The sequence below is a fragment of the Lissotriton vulgaris genome, chromosome 11 (assembly GCF_964263255.1).
Source record: "Lissotriton vulgaris chromosome 11, aLisVul1.2, whole genome shotgun sequence".
In the NCBI taxonomy this organism is placed as follows: domain Eukaryota; kingdom Metazoa; phylum Chordata; class Amphibia; order Caudata; family Salamandridae; genus Lissotriton; species Lissotriton vulgaris.
In genome coordinates this window covers 399,264,346-399,279,533 of record NC_141699.1, presented here as the reverse complement: position 1 = coordinate 399,279,533, position 15,188 = coordinate 399,264,346, and positions in this window count along the sequence as shown.

Below are 15,188 nucleotides of genomic sequence, written 5' to 3'. Positions count from 1 at the left end.
AGTGCAAAAAAAAAATAACTTTTGTCTTTTAATTTGCAAATGACCTTGATGTTTTAAGTGTAATAAATGAAAAGACATGCAAGTAAAAGGAGTGCTGCGGCAAACAGGGGTGTGTATTTTAATGTGAAGGTGGTGACACCTGGCTGCGGGTCACTGCCACTTAAGCTCTTATGTACCCAAGGGCTTTGACATGCTCCTTAACTCAATGCCAAGAAACAGTGGTCTGAAATCTATTGAACGGTACAAAATTAAATGCTGAAAATAAGAAGCTTTTAAGGCTAAAACACCCCAACATCTTAAACCCAACGTTGTCTCTCCCAACGCTGTTTCTCGTCTCGTCAGTATTTTTTTTTTAAAATCTTTTTATTGAAACAAAACAGCTCCATCAAAAGACACATCAGGTAGCAGTAAGAAAGCAGTGGTATTCACACATTAAATGAGTAGAGTGCACCAGCCATTAACGGGCAAAAATACAGGCTACCCCCAGTTCATGCCCCAACAGAATATAAGTGGGTCAGCTAATCCGTTCCTCCCTCTCCTCCAATCCCCCCTCCTTGGCCAGGACCATCCTCCTACCTCCCTCCTCCCCATCCCCCTTACGAAGTGTTCAGACTCTGCTACCAGCCGAGGCCCATGGCCTCCCAGGGAGAGGGTGTGTCAAAGATAAGTAGTTTGTGGTACCCAGAGGGGGGAACTTCTACGGTGATGCATCCGGGGTATCCATCTATTCTCCTCTATATTTCCTCCAAGCCTGCCATATCTTTACCCATTTTTTTGGGGCACCCTCTACTATTATAGATTACTTTCTCTGCCCTCTGGCACCAGTCTGTATCCCGTTCCCATTCCTCAATTGTCGGAATCAAGCCACTCCCTCAAAGTCTTGCGATGTTTCTTTTGGCTACCATGTGTCAGGTCCCAGATTCTTCACAGAGGCAGAACTGATGCTGGCTCCCAATGCCCTATCCCCAGTGACGCCGCTTCACGAGCAACGGCACCAGAGACAGGGAAAGGGGAAGTGGACAGAAAAGAGAGACACTCCAACGGCAACTGGCACCCACTAGTCCTTCTATGTTCTATTGGCCTTCAGGACTGCTCTTGGGTTCCTAATGCACAGAGGAAAGAGAGAAAGACAATACAGAAACTCCAACTACATATAATACTCAAATCCAATTTATCCTACCAGTTGTCTTTAGAGCCTTGCCCCTCTCTGTATAAGGTTGCGAGTGGTTACCATGAAGGAGTGGACAATACTGAAAAAATGAGAACACCCAGTTAGTAACTGAATTGAGGAAATGTTCCCTGACACTAAACCCAGTATTTCCCCGCCTACCTTCTTCAATGGTAACGTTGCTCTCAAATTTGGAGTCTGTTCACGGGTTCTAGTAATTAGTTATGCTGTTCATGAAGACAGTCTTGAACACTTGGAAGATACGGACAAAAAGGAACCAGGAAGGGAAGAGGGGGAGGGAAGAAAAGGGGCAGCGCAATTGGGGAAGCTCTGGGGGGAACTGGAATGTCTTCCAAGGAGATTGGAAAAGTCTTACTTTATCCTCCAGTGTTTGTCAGCTTGCTTTCTCCGCCGTTCGCAGCCTTGCGTAACTCGGAAGAGATGGAACTGCCAAGTCGAGGATAATTCTCCTCAGGAAAAGTCCAGAAAGTCTTTCTCAAGCAAGAACTCCTCAGACTCCTTGCTGAATTTGCTGTCAAAGCGCAACCTGCTTCCGACGGTCTTTTCTTCACTGACACGTCGAAAGATGCAACCATTCACAGTCTTGGTTCACGATGCTTTAACACTCACATTCAACTCAGAACTAAGATATTCGGAAACAGGACTATGAATTATTCTCACAGAAAACACTGAAACTTGAAATTCCTGTGAGCGCCTTGAATGACGGCCACTCACGGTAAAGTCTACTTTGAAGTGCGCAGTTCTCTGCGCTCTCGCTCCTCAAGATTACTGGAGACTAGAACGTCGCCGATATGTCATCACTGCAATAGCGGCGACCATCTTGAATTCCCAAACTAATTCAGATTTACCCAGAAACTCCCCATCCTAGGTTTCACCACAACCCGGGATGTCTTTTTGGAACGGAAATGTCCTGCATTGTATAGGGAACTGACTGAATGGTTCCTGACAGTACCCCCTCTCAAAGACCGAGACAGCGGTCCTGGCTTGGATGGAAACTGAGAATGAAAGCGTTTGACTAACTGAGAAGCATGTACATCTTCAGCTTTTTCCCAGGAGCGATCTTCCGGATCATATCCTTTCCAATCGATCAGATAAAACAACTTATTGGAACGAATCTTGGAGTCCAGAATGCCTTTGACCTCATATTCAGAATGTCCCTGAACGAGAAGCGGAGGAGGAGGCTTCTCTATTCTAACCTGAGGGGAAGTTTTCTTCAACAAGGAAACTTGGAAGACGGGATGGATCTTCATGCTAGGAGGAAGCCTCAATTTCACAGTAACTGGACCCAGAACCTCCTCAATTACGTATGGACCCACAAACCTAGGCTGAAACTTCCTATTCCCATTGAGATGCAAATGCTTAGTGGACAACCACACCTTATCACCCGTCTGATACTCTGGAGCTGGTTTACGATGTCGATCTGCATGTTGCTTGTACTTCACTTTAGCCTGAATCAAATTCTCTTCTGCAGATTTGTGAAGGGAAGACATATCTTTCAATAACTCCCCTACTGCTGGCACCCCCAATTCCTCCTGAACACAAAAAGGGTTAGGATGTCTACCATAATTGACATAGAAAGGAGAATAGCCCGTAGATGCACTTTTCGCATTATTACATGCGAACTCAGCCATCCACAACTGATCAGCCCACTCTCCTCCCTGATCCATAAGAAACAGTCTCAAATATTGTTCAAGTTCCTGATTTTGACGCTCAGTTTGACCGTCAGTCTCTGGATGATAGCTAGTAGAATACCTAGGCTCAACCCCTAACCCATGAAGAAAAGCCTTCCAGAAGTGAGAAACAAATTGAGCCCCCCTGTCAGAAATTACTATCTTGGGAACTCCATGTAACCTCACTACGTATTCTCCAAACAATCTCGCCAACTCTTTTGCAGAGGGGAGTCCAGTCAGGGGGACAAAATGACACATTTTGGAGAAGGTATCCACAAAGACCTAAATGGTGTTAAACCCTTTACTAAGGGGAAGATCTACAATAAGGTCCATGGATACAGTATGCCACGGACAGGTAGGAGTTGGTAAGGGTTGCAACATTCCCTGCGGTGCTTGTCGTGTAGCTTTACTTCGGGCACATAAATCACAAGACAACACATACTGCTTGACAGAGGAAGACAGCTCAGGCCACCAAAAATAATGCTGAACTAGATCTAGAGTTTTCATAATGCCCTTCTGGCCAGCTAGCGGTTGATCATGGCACATTTTCAAGGCCCTTTCTTGTAAGGACAGGGTCGGGAGATATAAAGCTTCTCGATAGTATGGCAATTGCTGGTGACACTTGCGTTCTGGATCTTGAGCTACCCAGGCCTTGATTTCTTCCGTAGACAGACTTTTCTGGACTTCTTTTTGAAAACCATCCAAGGTGACTGTGCAGATAACTTGAGTTTCCGGAATAATAGGTTGAATCTCCACCACATACTGCGTTTCTACAGTATCAATTCTCGACAGTGCATCTGCCTTCCCATTCTTGCTGCCTGGTCGATAAGTAATGACAAAATCAAAGTCAGAAAAATAGAGAGACCAACGTAGCTGCCGGGGGGTTAAGGTCTTTGCCGTTTTCAAAAATTGCAGGTTCTTGTGATCCATGAACACGGTTACTTTATGCCGAGCTCCCAAAAGATAATGTCTCCAGTCTTCGAAGGCATCCTTCACTGCTAAAAGCTCTTTTTCAGCAATAGTGTAGTTGATTTCCGCCGCATTCAGTTTTCGTGATCGAAAAGCTACGGGATGCAGTTGTCCTGTATCTGGATGTCTCTGCGATAAGACCCCTCCAATCGCCTGATCAGAAGCGTCTGCCTCCACAAAGAAAGGTTCAGCTGGATCAGCATGACGTAAAAGTGGAGCGGACGTGAAACTTTTCTTCAGGGTAACGAAAGCATTCTCTGCCTCACTGGACCACTGGAATTTCACCCCTTTCTTGAGTAGTCAAGTAATGGGCATAATCAGTTGCGAGAAACCGGAGATGAATCGACGGTAAAAGTTAGCAAAACCCAGAAATCTCTGAATTTCCTTCACATCCTTTGGCGACGGCCAATCCTCAACAGCTCGTACCTTTCCCGGATCCATCATCACTCCCTGCGGAGATAACACAAATCCTAAAAACTCCACTCGATTGGAACTGAATATACATTTTTCCAATTTTACAAATAGATGAGTTTGTAGACGATGCAGCACTGTTTTCACGTGTTCTGGATGTTCTTGAGGGTCTTTAGAAAAAATCAAAATGTCATCTAAATAGATTACAGCGGGGGGCGTGGCCAAGATGGCGGAGTGAACGGACGTGTTCCTCCCGAGCTCCCGCGCCCGCCTAGGCCCTGAGCCCTAAATATCGCTTCTCTCCCCCCTAGCCGTCCCCGGTGATCGGGTGTGGGCGAGAGGGTCTCCAGGCACAGCTGTGTGGAACTCCGGTCCTCCAGTGGACCACGGCACTGAAAGCGGAGACCCCGACCGCTGGAGCTCCGAGCGGAGGTGATGGAGCGGGCCGCATCGAGGATCCGGCTGAGGCAGCGCAGGCCCGGTGAGCGGAGAGACGTGCTTGGCGGAGAGCGGCCGCACATCGGGGTCTTTGCTGGACCGGCCACCGGGGCTCGAGGTGACCGGGCCTGGCGCCTGGCGGAACGGTGAGTCCCGGCCCCCCCGCCCGAAGCTATGCGAGGCCGCGGCTGCAGCCTCGCTGGGAGAGAGCAGAGGCCCGGGACGCTGCCGAGGCGGTGTAGCGGAGGGCCGGGCTCTGGCGAGACACCCTGAGGGGAGCGGTGACACGCAGGCAGTCCAGAAAATCGGTGGGCTCAGTCACGGAGCACGTTGGCCTGCTCTCCGGTGACGAAGAGTGCTCTGGTCCCGGACCCGCCCCACAAACTACCTGAGGCCGCGGCTGCGGCCTAGCTGGCAGTGGCCTGAGGCCGCGAGAGTCTGAAAAACGGCGCACAATCCAAGGCGGATTTCCGAAAGGCAGGGGCCCCGGCGCCCAGTGAATAGCGCTTCCAGGCTGGTACAGCGTATTCCGGGGTGTTGCAGCCAGAAGGAGACGGAGCTGGGCCCTGGCCCCCGCCCCCCCCAGATCTCGCCGGAGGAGGTGAGGAGCGGACTGGGAGAGCGAGTGGTGGTGTGAAACGCCCAGGAGAGCGGGGATTTGCGGTGCACCGCACCGGGGTGGTCCTACGGATTCAGCGGCACCTGACTCCTGGAACGCGGCTGGGAAGGCGAAAGGGCCCCAGGGCGCAACAGCCGGGCAGTGTTGGGATGCCCTTCTTGGGACAGGCACGAGGGGAGCACAGAGCGCCCAGGGGCATAGCGGATTGACCGCAAGAAGAGCCAGAGTTTGCGGAGCACAACACCGGCATGAGCTGGCGCCGCAGCGACACCGGGCCTAAGGGACAAAGCCTGAACGGGGACGCTGCCCCGGAGAGCGGTGACGGGGCTGAGAAAGGCCCCTCTCGAGTGGACAGCTGCCGGTAGTGGAGGATCCTCGGCGCCCTGCGGATCGCGCCTGGGGGCCGGAGTGGTGCAGGCCGAAGCATCGGAGTCGGGCTGCTTAGAGCAGGGCCCTGGACAGAGCTTTCCCCTCTCCCCACGAATTCGGCGGAGGAGGTGAGGAGTGGGATGGGTGAGTGCATTGGGATGCGAAGCCCCCAGAGGAGCTCCAGATTGCCCTGAGCAGAGCGGAAGTTGGCGGCATATCGCACCGGGGTGGCCTGGGAAACATGACAGCGCCTAGTACCCGGTGCATAACAAGGACGGAGGAGTAACCTGGGGACAGCAACAGAGTGGCACTGGGCTCCCCCTGAGTGAACGGATGCCGGGGGCTTGACCTTGTGTCACAGAAACCATCGGGGACCGGCCTACGTAGCGGAGGCTCTCGGGGGCTCACGCCAGAGATAAGAGCCTGGTCGGGGAACGGATTGGCTGGGGCCTGCTATAGCTTACACACGAGCTGCGGAGCGGTGAGGAAGATGGCCGGGCAGAAGGGCGGCAAAGGAAGCAATCGCACGCTCACGGAAATGCTCAATAAACCACCAGGCAAAGGAGACAAGGCCTCAACACAGTCGGGAGGCGCATGCGGATCTCAAGGGGGGAGCAGTGGAGAGCCCCCGGTCACCAGATCTTTTTTAGAATCCCTCTTCGGGACATTGAGGGACGACTTTCAAGAGTTGAAAAAGGAGGTGGCCGGTGAAGTATGGGAACTACGCAGAGAGGTGGATGGACTCGGGGAGAGGGTAGAAGCAGTTGAGAGCTCCACGCAAAGACAGGACGATGAGATTACGCACTTGCAGCAGGAGGTACTCCGCCTCAGGGACCAACACATAGACCTTCAACTGCATAATGAAGATCTGGAAAACAGATCGAGACGAAACAACATTAGAGTCCGGGGAGTGCCGTCCACAGAAGAGACCTCCGGCATAGTGGCCTATTTGCAGGAACTGTTCCGCACTGTCCTTGGCGAACCTGCGGATTTCCCCGTCAAGATAGATAGAGCTCACAGAGTAGGCCCGCAACGGCGTGCAACTGGGCCTCCACCGGATGTATTGGCTTTCCTTCCTGACTTTCCACTAAAAGAGCGGATTATGTACGAAGCAAGGAAGAAACAGACAATAGCATTTAGAGGTCACCAAGTAGCGCTGTATCAAGACCTCGCTGCGACCACGCTCCAGAAGCGCAGGGCATTCAAGATTGCAACAGACTTCCTGAGACAACACGACATGCCCTACTCCTGGGGGCACCCTTTTCGCCTCATTTTCCGATGGAATGGAGAGTCGCACCAGCTGCGGTCTCTTCAAGATGTCTGCGAAGTACTAGGGATCACGGCAGAGGAGGAGGAATCGTCCACGCCACAAAGGAGGAGGAACTCAACTGATGGAGGCTGGCGGAGAGTCTCGAGACGCAGGACACAGAGAGCCTCACAGAGACCGGATTCGCCCACAGTCAGATCTGGGATGGCGGACGCCATTCGAACAGCAGCCGAGACCTCGGTGGTTGAGGAAGAAGTGGCGCTAACCGCATAACATGACTCCGGGGGGAGATTGACAATGCATTACTGATGGAGCTGGCTTTGGGGGGGGGGGGCGCGGGAAGGCGAGGGAGGGGTGCTGGTGGCAAGTCGCCCACGAAGGTAATTCACCACAGACTTGTCCGAGAGGGGCAGGCCTGGGACTACTTGGACTACAGACGGTTGAGAAGGATGGGTTGGAAGGTTCAAGTTGGGGTAAGGGGAAGGGAGTGCGGGGGTCGGGGAGTTGGGGTTCGGGGGCCTTGGGATCCGGGTGGGGGGAGTTCGGGGAGGCTCTGTCCGGTGCCTCTGTTATGTTCGCTCAGCTTAGCCAGACCTCACAGGCCGATCCGAAGGCGGGATTGGCACTTGCTGCTTTTGCTCGTCAAGTGCCGGAAGGTTACATTAATCTGGTATGGCAGGATTGAAAGTAGTGACTTTGAATGTGAAAGGGCTAAACAATCCCACAAAACATAGGGCGGTTCTCTCCTTGTTAGAGGCCTCGCAGGCAGACATCTGTCTGCTGCAAGAAACGCACTTGCTGGTGGGTGACTGTCATAGGTTACGGTCCCGTTCCTTCCCCACACAGTTCTTTTCATCCAACGCCACTAAAACGGCAGGAGTTGCTATATTGGTATCTAAATCCTTTAGGGGTGAGGTGCTACACAAATTAGCTGAGCAAAAAGGGAGACTGCTCGCGTACAGGTTTAAGTTGGGGCTTCTGCAATTCACGGTGGGGTCGGTTTACTGCCCAAACGAGCGTCAGGAACATTTCCTCCACACTACGTTGATAGATGTCACAGCATCTCCTGACAGGCATCTCATTCTGGGGGGGGACCTGAACCTGGTGTTTGATTCCTCACTAGACAGATCAGCGCAGCGCTTTCCACAGACCGGGGAACTGTCGAACACTATGAAAACACATTTAGCTGAACTCGACTTGCACGATCTTTGGAGAGGATTTCACCCCACAGATAAGGACTTTTCTTATTTCTCGCACGCACACAAAACATATGCACGGCTGGATTATCTGCTGGTCTCTGGCCCGGTTCGGGACATGGCCACTCCCTCCGAGGTAGGGGTCATCTCCCTATCAGATCACACACCGGTTTCGGGAACCTTCCTGCCCCCATCGACCCCGGTTCAGCGCGGAGTCTGGCGTCTACGGGACATCCTTCTACACAAAGAAGTTGTGGTGTATGTATGTAAATGTATAGGCATTTATATAGCGCACTACTTACCCGGAGGGTCCCAAGGCGCTTCGACCGCTGCGAAACCCTTCCTGGCTTCCCTGAGAGATGGTCCCTTAATGGGTATCTCCAGGGTGAGACCAGGCATCCCCGGCGGTCTGGTGGGGCCGTTATGAAGTTGAGCCAAGCTAATGCCCAGAGTTGCCGAGTGTGATCGCTGATCAGAGTGGGCACCGAGGCGAGAGAATTATCGAGTCCGCTGACCCTGGTCCAGAAACCTCAGCGTATCACTGAGGCAGTGACTGAATTTCAACTGCATAATTCTAACTCCGACACCACATTGGCGACTCAATGGGGAGCGCTTAAGGCGGTTCTACGGGGAGAATTTATAACAATATCGGCAACCGAAAATAAGGAGAGGAAAGTTAAACGGGAAGAACTCACGCACAAGGTCAGGGAATTAGAGCAGGTGCATCGGCGAACGGGGGCTCCTAGAATTTGGAAACAACTGAAGGCGGCGAGGAAACTCCTGTCGTCTCTGGACCTGGACAGAGCTGAATATGCGGCTCTCCGTCTGAAACACGCTTATTACACGGGAGGGGATCGCTGCGGCCGGTTATTAGCAGCTAAGCTCAGGATCGCACACCAATGCCGTCGAGTCAAAGAAATTGCGGTGCCGGGGGGGGCGCACAGTCACAGAATCCGTCGAAATAGCTGAAGCTTTTCGACAGTTCTACTCTGAGCTCTATGCGGAGGACGGCGCGACGACTGGGGACCCTGATGAATATCTGGACTCAGTGACTCTCCCGTCCCTAGCTCAAATACAGACTGACTACCTGGACCGAGAGATTAGGATAGAAGAGGTTATTACGGCGATCGCTAGGCTGAAACTCGGGAAGGCTCCGGGACCAGATGGATACACCACCCTCTTCTATAGGACGTTTTGCACTACCCTGGCTCCAATACTGACCAAGCTGTTTAACTCTTTCGGCTGCCCCGGTGCTATCCCACCGGATCTCCTGCACGCCACGATATTGGTCATACCAAAACCAGGGAAGGACAGGGCTCAGTGTGGCTCGTACAGACCGATTTCCCTCCTAAACGTTGACCTTAAAATCTACACGGGGATCCTGGCTGCGAGGTTGGCACAGTATCTCCCCGGGCTGATTGAACCGGACCAGTCCGGCTTTGTACCCGGCAGGCAAACGGTAGATAATACCAAGCGGTTGGTGCACGTACTGGAAAAAGCTTCGCGGATCCCTGGGGAAAGGATGTTCCTCTCGGTCGACGCCGAAAAAGCGTTTGACCGGGTGCACTGGCCGTATCTTGAGCGGGTGATGGCTCGAATGGGCATAGGGGAGAAATTTAGGTGCATGGTCTTTAATTGTTACAAGTTCCCGTCGGCGGCAGTGCGTGTCAATGGCTATGGATCGAAGCGCTTTTATATTGAACGCGGCACAAGACAGGGATGCCCGCTATCTCCTCTACTCTTCGCTCTTTACATGGAGCCCTTTGCCCAGAGAGTGAGACAAAATCCAGATGCTACGGGAGTCGGATGGGGGGTTATACCCACACGGTCAGCTTATATGCAGACAATGTCATTTTCGCGCTAGAGGATCCGCAGATGGCTTTACCCGCGTGTATGGGAGAGCTCGGGGCTTTCGCGAGAGCGGCCGGGTTTAAGATGAATATGGGGAAATCCACGGCATTGGATATCTCCCTGACACCTGGGACGAGACGAGATTTGCAGAGGCGTTACCCACTAAGGTGGTCGCGGGACCACGTGCCTTATTTAGGTATCCTGCTGGCTCCCACGCTGTCGGCGATGGTGGCGGTTAATTATGAGACGTTAGGCAAGAAAGTGAAAGAGGAACTGGGGAGGTGGAGCAAGGGGACGATATCGTGGCTAGGCAGGATAGCGGCGCTGAAGATGACAGTGCTACCACAGATCCTATATCTCTTCCGGGCACTTCCGCTGCAGCCCCTAAAGGCTGGATACGGATGATGCAGACTGCTCTATCCCAATTCGTCTGGCAAGGCCGTAAACCCCGAATGAAGAGAGCATTGACGACTCTAGCGCCGGAAGCGGGTGGACTGGGAGTCCCTGACCTTCACAAATATTTCCAGGCGTCACAGCTGAGGTACCTGGTGGAATGGAGCAGATGGGAGTCGGACAAGCACTGGCTCTTCCAGGATCAGGCAGTGGCGGGCCGGCCGTTGCAGGAAATACCATTCCTGCGCAGACAACACAGGCCCCCGAATCTCTACGCCTCATATGTCACTAGGGTGCCGCTGAGGGTATGGGACGCCACTAGCGAACGATTTGAGCTTACCTCGTTCCCCTCTCCGTTCACTCCTATTGTGGACAATCCAGACTTCACGCCAGGGACGGAACCGGGTGCCTTTGCGCACTGGCGGGGGAAAGGCTGCAGAGCGCTTTTTCATGTGTACGGGAGGGATGGGATCCTCCCCTTTGAGGGCCTTAAAGAGAGTTATCAGCTGGCCGAGGCGGATAGGATGAGATATTGGCAAGTCAGACATTGGGCACTACAACCACAGGTGCGGGACGCGGCGGACAGGGACCTGCTCCCTTATGAGCGGTGGATGGCGACGCGTACATCGGATGCGAAACTCATATCGGATCTGTATAAAATGCTACAGCCTCCACCCACACACATCTATAATCCTGGTAGGGAGAGATGGAACAGGGAACTGGGGAGAACGCTTAGCCACAAGGAATGGGAGCAAATCTCATACCGAGCGCGACATTCTGCATATCATGTGGGGCTCACAGAAACCTTCACCAAGGTGTCAACGTACTGGTATCGCACTCCCGAATGCTTGCACGAAATGAACAGGCTCATAGACACTACATGTTGGCGCGCTTGTGGGCACACTGGGACACTGACGCATATCTTATGGGACTGCCCACTGCTACAGGACTACTGGAAGGAGGTGATCGATGAAATTGATAAATGTTTTGATATAGAGTTACCTCGTTTCCCAGCCTATACCCTACTGGGCCTGCCTAATGCCTTAATGTTCCCGTTGAAATCCCGGAGAGGGAGACACATAGCCATCGCTTTGGGCTCAGCTGTGCAGAACATTCTAATACACTGGCGCACTTCCACTGTTCCCTCGATCACGGGTTGGTTACACAGGCTGTGGCACGTACTGGGCATGGAGAAAATTTCGCTTACATTGGCTGGGGAGGTCGACCAATTCACAGAGTTGTGGCAACCATTCCATACTTTACTAGCTACTGAATTCAGGGAGCTTACGTGCCCTAGATACCTGAGACTCCTTAGGCTTACACCACCGATCACTTGAACGGCCAGTAGGGAGTGGGAGGGCCGGGTACGCATGTTGGGTAAATAACAGGAGAGGACTTGTGAGTTTCTGAGATCTTCCTTGCACAACACCGGACGGAGAGTGAGGGGGTGGGAAAGGGGGTGGGCATGGGGGGCTGTTGGGGTAGTTTGTTACATTAAATGTGAAGTATAGTAGGATTGTTATTTGCTTTCTGATCGACATTCGAATGCAATGCTCGAGGACGCCACCCATGGCGGCTTTCGCCTAGCTAGGACTGTAGAACTTTGCAGGTGGCGGTGAGCTCTGGAGACTGCATCAAAAAAAAAAAATTTTCATGCTAGGAACTGTCTATTATCGCCTGGTTTCTTTCTTGTTTTACACTGCTGTACCACTGTACTTACTTAATAAAAATACTTAAACCTAAATAGATTACAGCAATCTTGTCGATCAGATCTCCCATAACATCGTTAATAAAATGCTGGAACACAGCAGGGGCATTGCAAAGGCCGAAGGGCATCACGCAATATTCGAACAAACCGAACTTAGTTCGGAATGCAGTCTTCCATTCGTGTCCCTCCTTCATCCGCACCAGATGGTAGGCCCCACGCAGATCCAGTTTGGTAAAGATCTGAGCATCTTTGATCTGATCCAACAAGACCGAAATTAAAGGCAAAGGATATCGATTCTTGATGGTGGCTCGATTTAATGCTCGATAGTCAATACAGGTTCTTAAGGTTCCCTCTTCTTTTTTAGGAATAAAAAACAATGGCGAGGACACCGGGGATTGGGAGGGTCTGATGAATCCATTTGCCAAATAACGATCCAGATATTCCTTCAAATATTGGTTCTCTTTCTCCGTAAGAGCATAGATTCTACTACAGGGAAGCACCGCTCCCGGCTCCAAATCAATAGTACAATCATAAGAGCGATGCGGAGGTAATACTTCAGCTTCCTGCTCATTAAAGACTTCCTTGTACTCTTGATATTCCTCTGGAATTTCCACTGACGTAATCACACTGATCATCTGCCCCCCATGCGAAAGTAATTGTGATTGAGTCGGAATGAGTCTCTGCGGGTCCTTACTATAACAGTGTTCATGACAGAAATCAGATTGCATCTTCACCGTCCGATTCTCCCAATCAATCGTTGGATTGTGCAAAGCAAGCCACGGTAAGCCTAAAATCAATTGAAACTGCGGCGCGTCAATCAGATTAAATTGCACCTGCTCGTGATGACCATCTGCTTGATAAAGTTCCACAGGTTCAGTGTGACAAGTGATTGGGCCTGAAGACAGGTTGGTTCCATCCACCGCTCTCACTGGTTCACTTTTACTTTTTCGGATGGATTGTATGCCCATTCGCTCTGCATACTTGATGTCGTAAAAATTGCCCGTAGCCCCTGAGTCTAGCATTACTGCCACTCCGTGAAATTCTTGCCCTCGAAACTTTAACGTCAACTGCAAGATAAGATGAGGCATCAAAGTCTGCAACATGTTCGAAAGTGAATGGCCTTCTGGGATTGTCTTCTCAACTTCCGCCATCAGAGCGACCCCCTCTACTGATGGTTCATGGCGTTTCCCTTCATCGGAACCTTGGGTCGTTTTGTGCACTCTTTGACAAAATGCCCCGGCATTCCACAATACAAACACAATCTTTTCAATCTTCTCTGTTCTTTCTCCTCTTTGCTCAGGGTCCACGAACTGCTCCAATCTGCAGTGGTTCGACGTCAGACTGAGCACCCACACTCTTAGACGCTTCAGTCTTCATCCTATCAAAGCATGGAATGCTGACTCGAAAATCTCTTTTCTTTTCACCCTTCCTTTCCACACTACGAAAATCCAGTTCCAGTACTAAATCTACCAAGGCCGAAAGCTCAGTTGGCCGATTAGGTATCTGAGCTAATGAATCCTTCAGTTCATCCCGAAGTCCTCGGTAAAACAAAGCTGCTCTCTTCTCTTCAGGCCATTGAGTTTCAACAATGAGTTTGTTAAACTGTGCCAAGTATGTAATCAAATCTCCTGACCCCTGTCTGAGCTCAAGCAATTCATTATCAGTAGCCTGAGATATCCTCCTTCTATCAAAAATGCGGAGAAACTCCGTTTTAAATCGGTCAAAATCATGCAGGAAGGGATCATCACGCGTTACCAAAGGCATTGCCCAATTTGCAGCATCCCCTCCCAGATACGACAAGACAAACGCCACTCTAGACTGGGCGTCAGGGAATAGGGTAGGACAACACATAAAATGTAACGAACATTGGGTCAGAAACAACTGGGCCTTTTGAGGGTCCCCATGAAATCGCTCCAGAGATGCTAAAGGAATTAAGGGTGAAACAGAATGAATCACTTGCGCTACCGTTCTTGTATCAGATTCTGTGGTACCCTTGCTAGAACTTGGGGAGGGCCCTGCTGGATTACTCATTGCCAACCCATCTACCTTCCGGGACAACAGCAAGGTTTCCTGACGAGAAACTACTAACTCCTGTTTCAAGTTTTTATTTTCCTCCCTCACAGCTCCAATCTCTCTGGATCCCTGCTAACATTTCCCCAAGGGACTTTAAACTAAACTCTTCAACCATTCTGCCTGGGCGAGTGAACCACTTGGGCACTTCAAACTGTCAGGTCCCAGATTCTTCGCAGAGGCAGAACTGATGCTGGCTCCCAATGCCCTATCCCCAGTGACGCCGCTTCACGAGCAACGGCACCAGAGACAGGGAAAGGGGAAGTGGACAGAAAAGAGAGACACTCCAACGACAACTGGCACCCACTAGTCCTTCTATGTTCTATTGGCCTTCGGGACTGCTCTTGGGTTCCTAATGCACAGAGGAAAGAGAGAAAGACAATGCAGAAACTCCAACTACGCTTCCAGGACATATAATACTCAAATCCAATTTATCCTACCAGTTGTCTTTAGAGCCTTGCCCCTCTCTGTATAAGGTTGCGAGTGGTTACCATGAAGGAGTGGACAATACTGAAAAAAGGAGGACACCCCGTTAGTAACTGAATTGAGGAAATGTTCCCTGACACTAAACCCAGTATTTCCCCGCCTACCTTCTTCAATGGTAACGTTGCTCTCAAATTGGGAGTCTGTTCACGGGTTCTAGTAATTGGTTATGCTGTTCATGAAGACAGTCTTGAACACTTGGAAGATACGCGCAAAAAGGAACCAGGAAGGGAAGAGAGGGAGGGAAGAAAAGGAGCAGCGCAATTGGGGAAGCTCTGGGGGGAACTGGAATGTCTTCCAAGGAGATTGGAAAAGTCTTACTTTATCCTCCAGTGTTTGTCAGCTTGCTTTCTCCGCTGTTCGCAGCCTTGCGTAACTCGGAAGAGATGGAACTGCCAAGTCGAGGATAATTCTCCTCAGGAAAAGTCCAGAAAGTCTTTCTCAAGCAAGAACTCCTCAGACTCCTTGCTGAATTTGCTGTCAAAGCGCAACCTGCTTCCGACGGTCTTTTCTTCACTGACACGTCGAAAGTTGCAACCATTCACAGTCTTGGTT